The following is a 14,373-nucleotide window of genomic DNA, read 5'->3' as shown; positions in this document are numbered from 1 at the left end:
TTGAAGGAAGGCAACTGCTTGTCTTCCTGAATTTCTAAAGGTTGGCATCAGGCAATGTAAAGCAGACATACAGTAGTTTCTTTCTTGAAAAGATATCGATGGGAATTAATACAAATAAATTAATTGCCATTGCAGCATTAACCTCAAAAGAGGAAGGAGGATAGGATAGGATAGGATAGGATAGGATAGGATGGGATGGGATGGGATGGGATGGGATGGGATGGGATGGGATGGGATGGGATGGGATGGGATGGGATGGGATGGGATGGGATGAGAGGGGAAGGGAGGGGAGGGGAGGGGAGGGGAGGGGAGGGGAGGGGAGGGGAGGAGAAAGAGGGGAGGGAAGAGAGGGAGGGGAGGGAACAAGGAGAGGGAAGGGGAGGGGGAGGAAATGAGAAATAGAAGCTGACATATTACAGTGCATATTAAACTACATCTTGAAGATGGTTCAACATAGAATATAAGGTAAGCTTCTTAGATGTGTTTGCGTAGCAATGACAGAAAATTCTGATTCTAAAAGCTGAGATTGAAAATAACTTTGTAAAGGGCAGGTTTTCAGCTGAACCTCCTCTCAGGGTTCCAAGTAACACCCATAACCAAGTAAGACTCAGAGGCAAGCATTTCCTCAAAGTTCCATTTTATTAGAGATGTCATATTGGCACATCTGGGAAAACCCGAATCTGAAGTCTCCCGGGTTTTCCCCACCCAAAGGAAAGTCAAAGCCCCTTCCCTTGCACCCACATGTCCATCACATGGTCCAATCAGGTCACCATCCTAACTGGAGTAGTTTGGATTTTTTTTAACTTTGGAGCTTTTTGCCAGAATAATTAAACTAAAAGGTGGAATTATGTGCAACTGCCAAATGGTTTTCAGTAAATCTGGAAGTTTTTAAAAATCATGTTGTAGCATTTTTGTGGTATTTACTTTAAATACTGTACCATTATATTAGACATTTTCACCCAATCCTTTTCAAGGAGAGCTCTTGTATGAAGCATGAACCAATGTTCTTAAAAGAGGAGGTAGGAAAAGGTCCACAGAAGAAAATAATAATTCCCCCTTCCTTTTCTTTGTTACTTTTCTATCACGGCTAATTTTACATTACAGGACACGTGAAAATTCTGATAACCAATTTTTTTTTATCCAAAAGTCATCTGAGAAAGTTAATACATTGTGACATAGTGCAATAAGAGATTGCTTGTGTGGGAGATGGTACCTGCTGGGATCAGCTACCATCTCATTACCTCCCAGCAATTCCATTTTGCTTGTATTCATTATTCCAAAAGAAAAATAGTCTCTATTTCAACCTCTCTACAATGGGAAATTAATTGGAAGAGGTCATTGCACAACATAATATATATGTGGCTATTTCTTAGTTCCAAAGCCAAGAGACACAGCATAACAGATCTTTAAACAGACCCTTAAGAAGAAGGGTTGGGCCAAGAATGATTGTGATATAGGTTAATGGAAAATAGCTATTGAGCATAGTGGTTTAGAAGTGGAAATCTACTTTAGATACACCAAACAATGGAAAACTCTGATACTGATATACAATATGCTAATAAAAAGTAATATTTGATTTGTTATGTGGCACCTGAGTCTTCTACTGCCCTACAAATAGATCACTTACCCATGTTCTTCATAACCAGAGCAAAGTATATCCAAATCAGCGGTGAAATCTGGCTGGATCTATCCGGCTCGCGCGAACCAACAGTTCGCGGTTTACTCTCTGTGCATGCGCAGAATAGGCATGCACATGTATATTGCGTGCACACTCCCACGCGCTCCCGTTCCCGAATCAGTAGCAAAGGTAAGTGGATTTCACCGCTGATCCAAATCAATATATATAAATAAACTCAAATATATAACACCAGGATATAAGATCAAATTAGATCTGCAGAGCCTTCTCTACTGGAAATTAAAATGAATCGTTAGGTTGGAATTCACCACCTGGAAAAATAGCTGATCCTTGTCATCTTCCTTAGTTCATCAAAGATTGCCAAATGCTTTCTTTTTGCTATGCTAACATAATGGGTAGGGATATGGAGAAGTAGTTTTTCTTTCCATATGGCCTTGAGCCCAACAAACAGCTCAGCTTAATCTGCTTCCAAGAATTTTCCATTAGAATTTCAAAGCTGATCCTCAGATAGAACTTACATAAAATGAACATCAGGGTTCACTTTTTATACTGTGAAATAGTTCAGGAATACACAAAATATTCAGGGTCCCCAAAGCCGTGCAAGAAATTGGCAGAGGTAGAAAGCCTACCTCAAAAAGAAGCAGAACAGTATTAAGATGTTACTGTTGATCAAAGAACAAGGAGACTTGGGTTCAAATTTGTCAGAGGCAATTAGCCCCGTTAACTTCCTGGGGTAATTGCTTGGATCGTGGCATTTTCCTTGTGTATACCTTTGAAAAAATAAGACCGGAATACATCTTCTAATTAAACTCATATAAAGAAGAAAATAAAACATTTTACTAGTCTAAAAAAATTAAATTGTTACATTTTGATAAAGTTCCTACTGGCCACCTCTCTGTGGTCGGACTTCTTGGCAAGAGAACAAAGAAAAGTGAAGAAGCAAGTGAAATAAAGGAATGCGGATACACGTAGTTAGCTTACTGATAAGAAATTTTGGCAAGCTACGGAAAGTCTGACAGTCCAGAAATAATGAGCTCTGCTGGTAAATACAAAAACGCAGTGACAAAATTCCTATTCAGTCATGAAGCTCATTGGAGAACTACCTTTCTTCCGGCTTTGAATGTCTCTCTCTCTCTTATGAAAATGAGATAAAAGAAAGTCACTATGAATTATGTATGCCACACGGAGGTGCTGTTCTGAGGGCTCTCCCTGCCTTCAAATTGTCACATTAGGGCAGGGGTGAAATGTAAAATTTGTTACTACTGGTTCTGTGGGCATGGCTTGGTGGGGGAGGGTAAGGTGACTGGGTGGGTGTGGCCAACTTTTTTTTTTTTAACTTTTCAAAGCATTTTTTCTAATGCTTTGAAAAGCCTTTGCCGATCAGGCAACTCAGCTGGGATCGTCAGAGAAGCTTTTTAAAAAATACCTCTCTGCCGATCAGGCAACTCAGCTGGGATTGTCAGAGACTTTTCAAAGCATTTTTTTTACCACCTCTTCGGCCAAGAGGTTGCAGAAAAAAATGCTTTGAAAAGCCTCTGATGATCCCAGCTGAGCCACGTGATCATCAGAGGCTTTTTTTTTTTACTTTTAAAAGCATTTTTTCATCGGAAGAGGTTGTAGAAAAAATGCTTTTAAAAGTTAAAAAAAAGCCTCTGATGATCGTGCGGCTCAGCTGGGCATGAGGGGGCGCAGGGATTTTTGCTACTGGTTCTCCGAACCACCCACCAACATCGCTACCAGATCAGGCGATCCGGTCCGAACCGGGAGCATTTCACCTCTGCATTAGGGGCAGCACTGCAGAAAGAAAAATTTCCTGAACAGATTTTAAAAGTAGATGTGCAACCAAAACAATTTGTTTATTTAGGAGTATTAAATACGTACACTTAGTTTGAAAAGCTTTGCTTGTTTGCTTTTTTAAAAATAATACAGACTATCCTGTAGATCAGGGGTCTCCAACCTTGGCAACTTTAAAGCTGGCGGACTTCAACTCCCAGAATTCCCCAGCCAGCTTTGCTTTGCTTTGCTGGCTGGGGAATTCTGGGAGTTGAAGTCCTCCAGGCTTAAAGTTGCCAAGGTTGGAGACCTCTGCTGTAGATGACTTTTGCATTGCCTGATATAAACAAAATTATTTCAGTTTGATATTTTCCTCAAAGCTTTACAAATATTTTAATTTTTCAGCTAATAATATATAGTAGTATCTACATATCTTCAATAAATTGATTATTTTTGCTGTTATCTTTAACTCAAACAACAATGTACACCTATAATAACATATTATCACATTCTTTTCTCTTTTTGTAGTACTTTGAATTTTTCATTGCCTGTAATAAATATAGCTAGTCAAAAGGAAAAAAAATACATACTGTAGTCAAATAACTGGATAACTGGAGTTCTCGTTATCTCTTCCAAAAACATATACATCAGTAGAAAAGAGTCAGATTGATACTGGATCTATCCCAGCAACATCAATGGAAATTAGATGTAATCATCAAAATTCATCTGGCAGGATACGTAGAGGCTATTTGGTGGTTATGACTTTATTCTGGAATTTGCTTCAGGGAGTCTTGTCCCACTATTGCATTGATACAGATTTTCCTTTTGGGAGGAAGATCCAGAAATAGACAGAATTACTTTTTGCTGCTATAATAGTTGGATTGTATTTCCTCATTTTGATTGGTGGTGCATATTATCACATTCTTATTCCCATTCTGTCGGGGGGGGGAACCACCTCTATCAATCTTACTTCAATTAAAGTTGACCTGGGTATTGAGATTCATCGGGGAGACTCTGTTTGTGACTTCATTTGTTATTATGACTCATGAAGTCAGAGCTTCATTAGGGTCACAGCACTACATCTTGCTGAAAATGTAAACCATCATTCAGGATCTAGCATGAACTAGTCAAGGATAAGGCTCAGATATATACAGTAAGTTGTTTTTACTGTAGATGCAAGAAGCTCTAATAATGAAAATTAGCTACTGCAAAGCCTAGTAATCAAGTCCACTATACAATTCCAGGGCTTAAATCTTACATCCCCTTCACCACTCTGGCGATGGACTTCCTGCTTGTTTTTCAGCCAAGTAGGGAGAACCTAGCCATGTTCTGTTTATTTATTTATTTTTTTTATTGGTTCGATTTATATGCCGCCCTTCTCCGGAGACTCAGGGCGGCTTACAATGTGTTAAGCAATAGCCTTCATACTTTTGTATATACCTGCCTAATAGGGCTTTTGGCCCTCCCTAAGCGGTGTTCTTTTTTATACAAAATCACCTTATTGCCCCCACAATCCGGGTCCTCATTTTACCTCCCTCGGAAGGATGGAAGTCTGAGTCAATCTTGAGCCTGGTGAGATTCGAACTTGCAGTAATTGCAGGCAGCTGGCAGCTAAGTGCTATTTAACAGCGCTTTAGTCCACTGCTCCACCAGTGTTGAGAGTCCTATCTGTACTTGGACTCTTTGCTTTTAGCCATGGCAATTTCAGCTCTCACACATGTGAGGGTTCAAAACAGGGCTTTTTATTTTATTTATTTATTTATTTATTTAGTTTGTCAAATATGTACGAGATAACACTAGGTCCTTGACAGAGTGGGGGTCGCCTATGAGGTTGTATCCACCCAGCTTATATTTGGTATTCTGATATTTGTTGCCAATGTCTAAGGCAGAGCATTTGTTGATTGAGATTTGGAGTTGCCAATTGTGCGACCATTCTGACACATAGTCAAGGTCACTTTGTAGGACCGCAGCATTGCTGGTGGTGTTAAATAGTTTTACGTCATCAGCGAAGAGGACACAGCTGCTTATAATATGATCGCAAAGGTCATTTATGTAAAGTAGAAAGAGTGTGGGTCCTAAAACGCTGCCTTGGGGGACACCACTGTTTACTGCCTATCAAACCTGCCAGGTTTGATAGGGTGCACCCTATTTTGGCTACTTGTTGCCTGTTTGACAGGAACGCAGCTATCCACTTGTGCAGGGATCTAAAAATGCCGTAAGAACTTAGTTTTAACAGTAGTTTGTCATGTTCCACTGAATCGAAGGCTTTTATTTTTTTTCAGTGGTGGCATACCAATTTTCAAATTCCTTCCCAGGCGCAGTCTGCAAAAACCCAAAGTTGCTTTGTCATCAACAAACCTATTTGTTAGGTAATTTAAAATATTGCTTTAAAAATGAAGTGATCCTTACAGTGATGTCATTGCATTCTAAATGACATCCAAATTTGTGTATTATTTTTAATTTTAGTTCAGAGATGCATTAATAGTGTTTTGTGCACAGTTCTTGGCTGTTTCAAGAGAAAGAAAGGTGTGTTTGTGTTTAGCCAGACAAATACACATAAACAGACACACAATAATAACATCAGCAACATTTACAAATGTGAATATAAAATTATTAATCAGAAAAGGTGCAAGCAGACTGTTTTTTGCTACAATAGACTAACACAGCTGTCTACTATAATGTCTAATCTTCAAAGGATATTGTTACACAGTTCATTGGAGTAGACTATTGACCATGAGATTATTCTCCAAATATTATTTATTTTCAAATTAAAACAGCAGTTTTACCCAATTGCACATTAACCTGAATATACAGGGGAAATTTATTTTAACAACAGTATCTGGTTTTCTAAACCCGAAATACTTTATTCAGTTTTGCAAAATGTACATTGATGTAAATGCAGACATAAACAGTGAGGAAAAAATATTAAAAATATATACTTTTTTGCAATTTAACTGCCTAGTTAAATATTCACTCAAGCAGTACATTAGTTAATTTACAATCAGTTGAATACAAAGACATCAAGAGTAGCTTGATATAGAATGCCTTCTATATGAAAATGAGCAGAATCCATCAACTAGGGAAATTTTTCAGAATATCATACCAAAGGATGAAATCATGAAACACTGCGTGGCCTTTCAACAAATTCCACTTTGTCAGAAGTGTGATATTTTTTTGTAATAGGATTATACTTGTAGGAGCATTTTGTACCTGCTGGACCATAACAATGTAAGTCAACATGCTCTTAAATCTTGAAGATAATCTAAGCCAAATATCTTTTTGAGAACTTTTCTTACTTGAAGTTGAGGCATGGAGAGAAAGAGAAACATCTTCATTAGTTCTATCACAGCTTCTATTTGTATGGTCCAGTGACAGTTTTGTTCGCACTGCTGCTTACTTCTTCAATGCTTCTTGGTTCCTTCCTTTTCCAGAAAACATTACTACTGTACTTGTTCTTGAGGGCAGAAAGGCATTATTATTATTTTTTCTTTCAAAGGAAGATCTCCCTCGGAAAGAAAAACTTTACGTTTTTTTTTTGAAAAACATGGCATGCCAGAATGTATGGCTAGCAGACTAGCCAGCTGATCAATGCTTTGAGATCTTCAAAAGTAACTTTCTCCAAAGATGTGCAATAAAAGATGTGCAACATCCAAAGATGTGCAAAATATTCTAAGCTCAAAACTTTCTCAGTTTAAAATATCATTTCATGTGTGTCTCTCTCTGTGTGGGTTTATTATTAGAAAAGAATTTTACGCAGAACTGGAAAAAAAACGATAGAAACTTAGAAAAAAGTAGAAAGAAGAAAAAGATATAAAAGGATAAGAGAAAAAGAGAGAAAAAGAGAGAAGGAAAAGAAGCTGCTTTTGAGTTTCTTTTCAGCAGTTACTAGCATGATTTTGACCAATTTCCAGCCTCTCAAATTACATATTTGGCTTACTTCTTCCCATAAACAATACTTTTTAGTCATTAAAGCTTAACATTGCCAATTTATTTTTGTCCATTTTCAGCATAATGTCCATGAAGTGTTTTCAGTTTTTATCAAAGTAAATATAGTAACTGTGAGAGGGATCTTGAAGTCCTAGTGAAAGCCAATGCAGTCCTAGGCTGCATCCACAGAGGGATTGTTTCAAGATCACAAAAAGTCATAGTACCGCTTTACTAGTGAACTAGTGAGGCCACACTTGGAATAATGTGTCTGGTTCTGGCTAACACAATATAAACAAAGATCTTGAGACCCCGGAGAGAGTGCAGAGAAGAGCAACAAAGATGATAAGTCTTTGTAGGCCAAACCTTACAATAAACAAATAAGTAGGTCTAGCGTAACAAAGAGAATGATTAGGAGTCACATGATAGCTATCTTCTAGTACTTGAGGAGTTGTCACAGAGAAGAGGGGATCAATTTATTCTCCAATGCTCCCAAGGGGAGGACAAGAAGCAATGGGTAGAAACTCATTGGAGGGGCTCCAACCCTTCTGAACTTCTGGAAGAGCTTACAGACCTGGCTGTGTCAGTTGGCTTGGGGCTCCAATGGGAGAACACTTCACATTGGGCAGTTGATAGATGAATAACAGATCCCACCTCCCTTCCTACTCCCTTCCTATCCATCCTCTAGTATGGTTGAGTATTTATATTTGTAAGGTATCCTATTCATATTGTGTATAGGTTTTGTATAGTTTTGCCCTTTTAAATATTGTAGGCTGCCCAGAATTACTCTGTGGCTAAGATGGAATAGAGGGAGGGAGGGAGGGAGGGAGGGAGGAAGAGAGAAAGAGAAAGAGAAAGAGAAAGAAGGGGGAGGGAGGGAGCTAAGAGAAATTTCCTGACAGTGAGAACAATTAACCAAGGGTACAGCTTTTGTCCTGTGCTGTGGGTGCTCGATTGCTGAAGGTTTTCAAAAAAAAGCTTGGACAACCATTTGGCCAAGATTGTATAAGGTCTCCTGCCTTATACTGTTGGACAAGAAGTCCTCCAAGGTCCAGTCAGCCCTGTGATTCTATGTCTTTGATGCTCTTCATTAATCAGACAAGTCAATTTAGCGACTTCAGCAAGAATATCCATCTTCACGGTCGACCCCTCCATTGTGGGTATTTCTGTATGGCTTAGAATAGCATTTTAAAAATCCATTATGTTTTGAGTGGTGTAGTATAGGAAACAATGGGAACAATTATTAGTCTTTAATAGCACTCATAGTAAACAACAGAAGTATCAGTTAAGCAGGAGCAAAAACACTTTTTCCACACTGCCTGTCTGATCTTTTAAAAAGAAAACACACATACTTCCATATTTGCCCTGATAAATAGGGATTATAACAAGGCTGCAAATACTTCTCCTTAATTGCATGGCTGATGATTCAAGACATTTTGAGTTTTGTTCCTCTAAAACATGGAACGCTCAAAATGTTCTCCCAGTATATTTTAATGTCCTGAGCTCAGAACAAACCTCTCTCCTTTTTTGTCCCCCCAACTTCCTCACTCAAGGAAATAAACCCCCAAAATAGTGATGAAATCCTCTGCTGGTCACCACCAGTTCACTGCCCAGACACATACTGTACGTGCACACATGCACAGTGTGCACCAAACACATGCTGTGCGCACATGTATACTGCACACCCAATGCATGCTGCATGCACACGCTTGCGCAGTACACACCAAACACATGCTTTGCGCGGAAAAAGGAGCCATTTGAAGGTAAGTAGAACAGTGAGGGGGGAACAGCTGTGCTGCACAATTTAGATTCACTAGAAATCCTGCTTTCTAGAGAATATAAATCATGCAGCACAGCTAATCGTCGGAAATACCGGTTGGGACCAACTGGTAGCTTTTTTTTACTACCAGTTCACCAAACCGGTAGATTTTATCACTACCAGTTTGCCCAAACCGGTGCAAACCGGTAGGATTTCACCACTGCCCAAATATCATTAGGGATAATAATTAAATAACATATTATAAACCATTATTATACTATAGGAGGAGAGCTATATTCTTCTGTTATGGCAAGAAATCAGAACTCAGAACTGGTATCTTCTTTTCTGACTAATACATTTTATTATAAGTCAGGAAAGATGCTATCAGACTCCTGAGTTTATCAGACTGTGAGGAAATTCAGATGAATGCAAGAAGATGAAACAATGCTTCCTATTGTTACTCCGGCATCTTCTTGGCTGGAAAGCATAAAGAAGAATTAATGCCTAGCAACAACGGATAATACAAATAGCATCAATTTTTCAGAAGAGAAGACAGAAGTAGTAGCTTGCCTATTGTGATTGCACATGAATTGAACAAGATTTTTATACCATCTCCATCCTTTGCTACCTCTACAGTGTGTATTTCTAAACTACTTGCAGACAGAGAGTTCAAAAGGACCCTCATTCAAAGGAATCTTATTTGTGTTGTATTCTTTCTTCTAACCTCTGCTTTGTTCGATCATCCTGTTTCTTATTGGCAGTTTTGCACCTCAGCTTAGTGTCAGTCCCACAAGACCTTATAGTGATTCATTAGCGTTGTGGTGACATCCATTCTAATTACAAAAAAAGTAATTAGAATGTAGTTCAGGACTTTCCCAAATGTTCCCTGATTGGTATGTGGGCAATAAACATCTATCTGTGTTTTCCAAAGCTGCCAGTGAAAATTGCTTATTGAAAAAGAAAGAGAACATTAAAGAAAAAACAAAGAAAGAAAAAGAAAGAAAACATTAAATCCGAGGTCCCTTCCAACTCTATTATTCTATTTTTTATGTTCAAAGTCCAAGAAAGACAGAGAGAATGACTCTTTGGTAAAGAAAAGGAACAACTCATATTACTTTAACACTGATTTTAATAGGCAAGTCATTTCAAGTATTGGATGGTACCGTACTTCCACAACTCATATCAGCAATGGACAATCCTAACCTGATTCTTAAGCTAAGGATCAATCGAAATTTATTTCTACCTTTTGTTACACAATTTACCACTGGGCTTCCTGGCAGAACGATAACCAAGCAGCAATTCGCTAGATCTATAAATACTGAGATTGTAAGATAAAAACGGATGGGGAAATGCATGTGTTATTTGACTTGAAACTCAATGTTACTTCTGGGTTGGGAGCCACATATTTCCAAAAATCAGTTGTTAGGGAAGAATGGTGGAAGAAAGGTATGTTTTTTTATCCTGTTTCAAGCGTCTGAGGCCATTGATAGAAATGCTGGACTAAAATCATCCCAGGTAACTTGATCCAGCATAATAGTAACTGAATAAAGGGGGAAAAAATCCTTGGAAACCAGAGAACCTCTTCCATCTAAAAAATTGTATTGATAAAATCTATTGCCAGACTAGCCAAATTTCAGAATTAAAATGGAAAGATAAATTAATAGAGACAGGGCCTTTTCTCTGGTGGCACACAATACGTAAACCTCTCTTTCGAGGCACAGAATCAAACATTTATTTGTTTCCTTCCTTCTTTAGCATCAGTTAATCTTCTTTTTAAATATGCTGAGCCATCTGCTATGTGTTTAACTATTGGATTTTAATTAGCTGTTGAATATTTTATTTCTGGCTCTGTAGTGTTAGATTCAATTGTTATATCAGTCTGTCACGATCCACTTTAGGGTCTATATTGGATGGGTATAAATATTACACATGCATTTCAGAGCTTGCCAGATTTTTACTTCCGGTACTAACCAGCAATCTGAGTCTGTTTTGATGCTGGTTATTTCTGATTCTGTATCCTCTTTCCAATCTTCAGTTCAGTTAAAGGAAATTTCTCTCTCCCTCCCTCCCTCCCTCCCTCCCTTTCTCTCTCTATAACAGAAAAGAGCAGCAAACATGATTAGCAAAGCTCAGGGCACAAGTTGATCTGCTGGTAACTACATAGAAATTGCTTCCAACCATAGCCTTCTTCTAATCTTTTCTTTTTAAAAAAAACTTTCTAGTCAACCCAACTTGCTTCTTACCCAAAGAGTATTAAATAGGGTCAGCCTTACTTTACCTTAAAATCAGGCTGAAAGTCGCTACCAGGATAAATGGGCAAATAGTTTTGCTTTCTCGTGTTCTAATTTCCTGACTAAAATTCTCATTTTAAAAACATTTTGAAAGTCTCCATCAAGATATATTTTCTTGATGTCTTTCTGTATTTTATCTCTGTTTCCCAACAGGTTCCCAACCAAAACAATCCATAATTCAATTCTCTGATGGGAAGAGAATCCAACTCCAAAAGATGAAGTAATAATTATCTAGGGTCCCTTAAGCCCTAGTGTGGTACCAATAAATTACGAAGCTTGCTGACTACCACAAGAACTAAGTGATTTATAGCCATCAAGAGTGTAGTACACCAAACAGCATAATCATGTAACAGGCCTCAGACCTTGTGTGGATCACTAATTGGCTTCATTTGTCTTAGTAGCAGAAGTATTGTTTCTTCAACTGACTGCATTAAAGCTCAGACGTGCATTCCCCTAGGGCAGGGGTGTCAAATTTGATTTCATTGAGGGCTACATCAGGGTTGTGTTTGACCTCCGGGGGGGGGGGTGAGGTGGCGTGGCCAGCTTGACATTACTCATGTTGGGGTGCCCAAGTGCTTTGCCAGCGAAAACGGGTCCCAAGCTCTGTTTTCAGCTGCAGCGCACTCCTGCAACTCTCTGGTAGTGAAACGGAGCACAGGAGAGCCGCCCATGGCCCTCCCGAGCTCCATTTTTGCTGGCAGAGGTACCATGGGCCAGGCCTTCACTATTTCCAGGGCAGCTCCATGGGTCAGAACCTGCAGGCCGGATCCGGGCCCTGGCCTTGAGTTTAATACCCTGCCCTAGGGAATCCAGATTGTGAACAAATTCCAGAACAACTTCTTCTTTTATCAGAACATTTTGAGGGCCTCACTTTAGCACTCATGTTGAGGTTTATTGCAAACTAGTTTAGGGAAATGGACGCTGATCCCTTATATATAATGTTTTTACAAATGGAAAAGGCTATGTGGCTGTCCCCAGTCCACACTCCATGATATGTCTTATTGGCTGTAATGCAGATATGTAACAGAATTACTGGTACAGGTAGTCCTTGACTAAAGATAACAATTGAGCCCAAAATTTCTGTTGTTAAGTGAGACATTGGTTAAGTGGGTTTTGCCCCATTTTATGACTTTTCTTGCCACAGCTGCTAAGTGAAGCACTGCAGTTGATAAGTTAGTCATCTGGTTGTTAAGTGAATCTGGTTTCCCCATTGACCTTGCTTGTCAGAAGGTCACAAAAGGGGATCGCATGACATCGGGATACAGCAATGGTCATAAGTATGAACCATTTGCCAAGCATCTGCATTTTGATCACGTGATCAAGGGGATGCTGCAAAGGTCATAATTGTGAAGAACTGTCATTAGTCACTTTTTTCAGTGCCGTTGTAACTTTGAACTAAACTTTGGACTAAATGAATTGTTTAGAAAAGCATGACTAACATTTTTCCAAAATCCCCATGCTTGGGATAGCTGCCTTAAGCATGCAGAACCCTGCATAAACCCTATTTATACTAGTGCTAAATGCACATATGCCAAGAATGAATCTCAACACTTGTACTAGTTGCAAAGAATAGATCATAATTGAATGTCTATGGAGATTCTCAGTCATCCAGGTCATGGTTTTCCCAAAGGTGCTTTTTTCAAAAGACAACTGGACTTTCTCATTTTTCTTTGAAGATGTTTCGCTTCTCATCCAGCTCTGAGTAGATGGTGGGGAATGGAAGGATTTATACTCCTTGCGGGCAGCTGGTCATTTGCATTCTTTTAGCGGGTCATTGAAGCACTTGAAGGTTTATCTGTGTCCTCAGGGTCACCTGAGTGGTGCAAATTGGTGTGGAGCCTTCTTGGAACTGTTGAAAGGACTGTGTTATAGTCTGGAGATAGATAATGTTGTATCCCTCCCCTTCTGTTGAGAGAGGGCTGTTCAATTTTGACATAGATGGCCTCTTTGATCCGTCTTTCAAACCAGTGATCATCTCTGTCCAAAATATGGACTTTGTTGTCTTCAAAAGAGTGGCCTGTGTCTTTTAAATGCAGGTGGACTGTTGAATCTGGTCCTGATGTGTTTGTTCTCCTATGTGGTGCCATGCGTTTATGAAGTGGTTGCTTTGTTTCCCCAATGTACAGATCTGCACATGGCTCACTGCTACAGATCTAGCATAACTGAATATAGCAACAGCAATAGCACTTAGACTTATATACCGCTTCACAGTGCTTTACAGCCCTCTCTAAGCAGTTTACAGAGTCAACATATTGCCCCCAACAATCTGGGTCCTCATTCTACCAATCTCGGAAGGATGAAAAGCTGAATCAACCTTGAGCCACTCATAATCAAACTCTAGGAGTGAGCAATGAATTAGCCTGCGATACTGCATTCTAACCACTGCGCCATTACAGCTCAGTCCACACCAGGGGTGAAATGCTACCGGTTCGGACTGGTTCAACTGAACCGGTAATGATGGCAGCAGGTGGTTCGGAAAACCAGTAGCAATGGCAGCGCTCCACCCACCCATCCGGTTGTCATTACTTCCTGGTTTTAACCAAGAAGTAACCTGTTTTTTGCCCTCTGTGCATGCGCAGAAGGGTTTGCGCACGCACATGTGATGTGTGCACTTCCAAACCGGTAGGGAAGGTAAGTAGATTTCATCCCTGGTCCACAGAGAGACGTTTTCCACAGAAATTGATAAGTAAACAGGCTCTTGAATAGTAAAGAATTTTTTTCCACATAAGATCACAGAATTAGCCATTCCCATTCAAAGCAAATGTATTTATCCTTTCTTGTATATAAGTGGAGAGATAAGAAATAGGCAATTTCTGAAAGTGATTAGAAAGTGAGGTTTGTGAGCTTAGTTTCTCATATTGCAAGCAAGATGGCTGATCCTGTTATCTTTCAGCATTCAAAACCCACAGAAAACTGCTGTCCTGCACCCTCCATGCAAGGAGTAGCCATCCGGAGCACACGTGGAAAATCTTCCGTCCTCTCCTTAACTT

General features: G+C 39.4%; 1 protein-coding gene across 1 annotated transcript in view; it reads left to right on the top strand.

Moving 5' to 3' along the window:
* The window catches only part of BANK1 (B cell scaffold protein with ankyrin repeats 1), a 150,854-nt gene that overhangs the window by 58,951 nt on the left and 77,530 nt on the right, over positions 1-14,373 (top strand). The window lies entirely within an intron of this gene.

This window comes from Pituophis catenifer, unplaced genomic scaffold (assembly GCF_029215685.1).
Source record: "Pituophis catenifer annectens isolate HBS135680 unplaced genomic scaffold, rPitCat1.0.hap2 SCAF_8, whole genome shotgun sequence".
Taxonomy (NCBI): Eukaryota; Metazoa; Chordata; class Lepidosauria; order Squamata; family Colubridae; genus Pituophis; species Pituophis catenifer.
The sequence above is the reverse complement of the archived record's forward strand: the minus strand, read 5'-3'. Positions and strand labels throughout refer to the sequence as shown.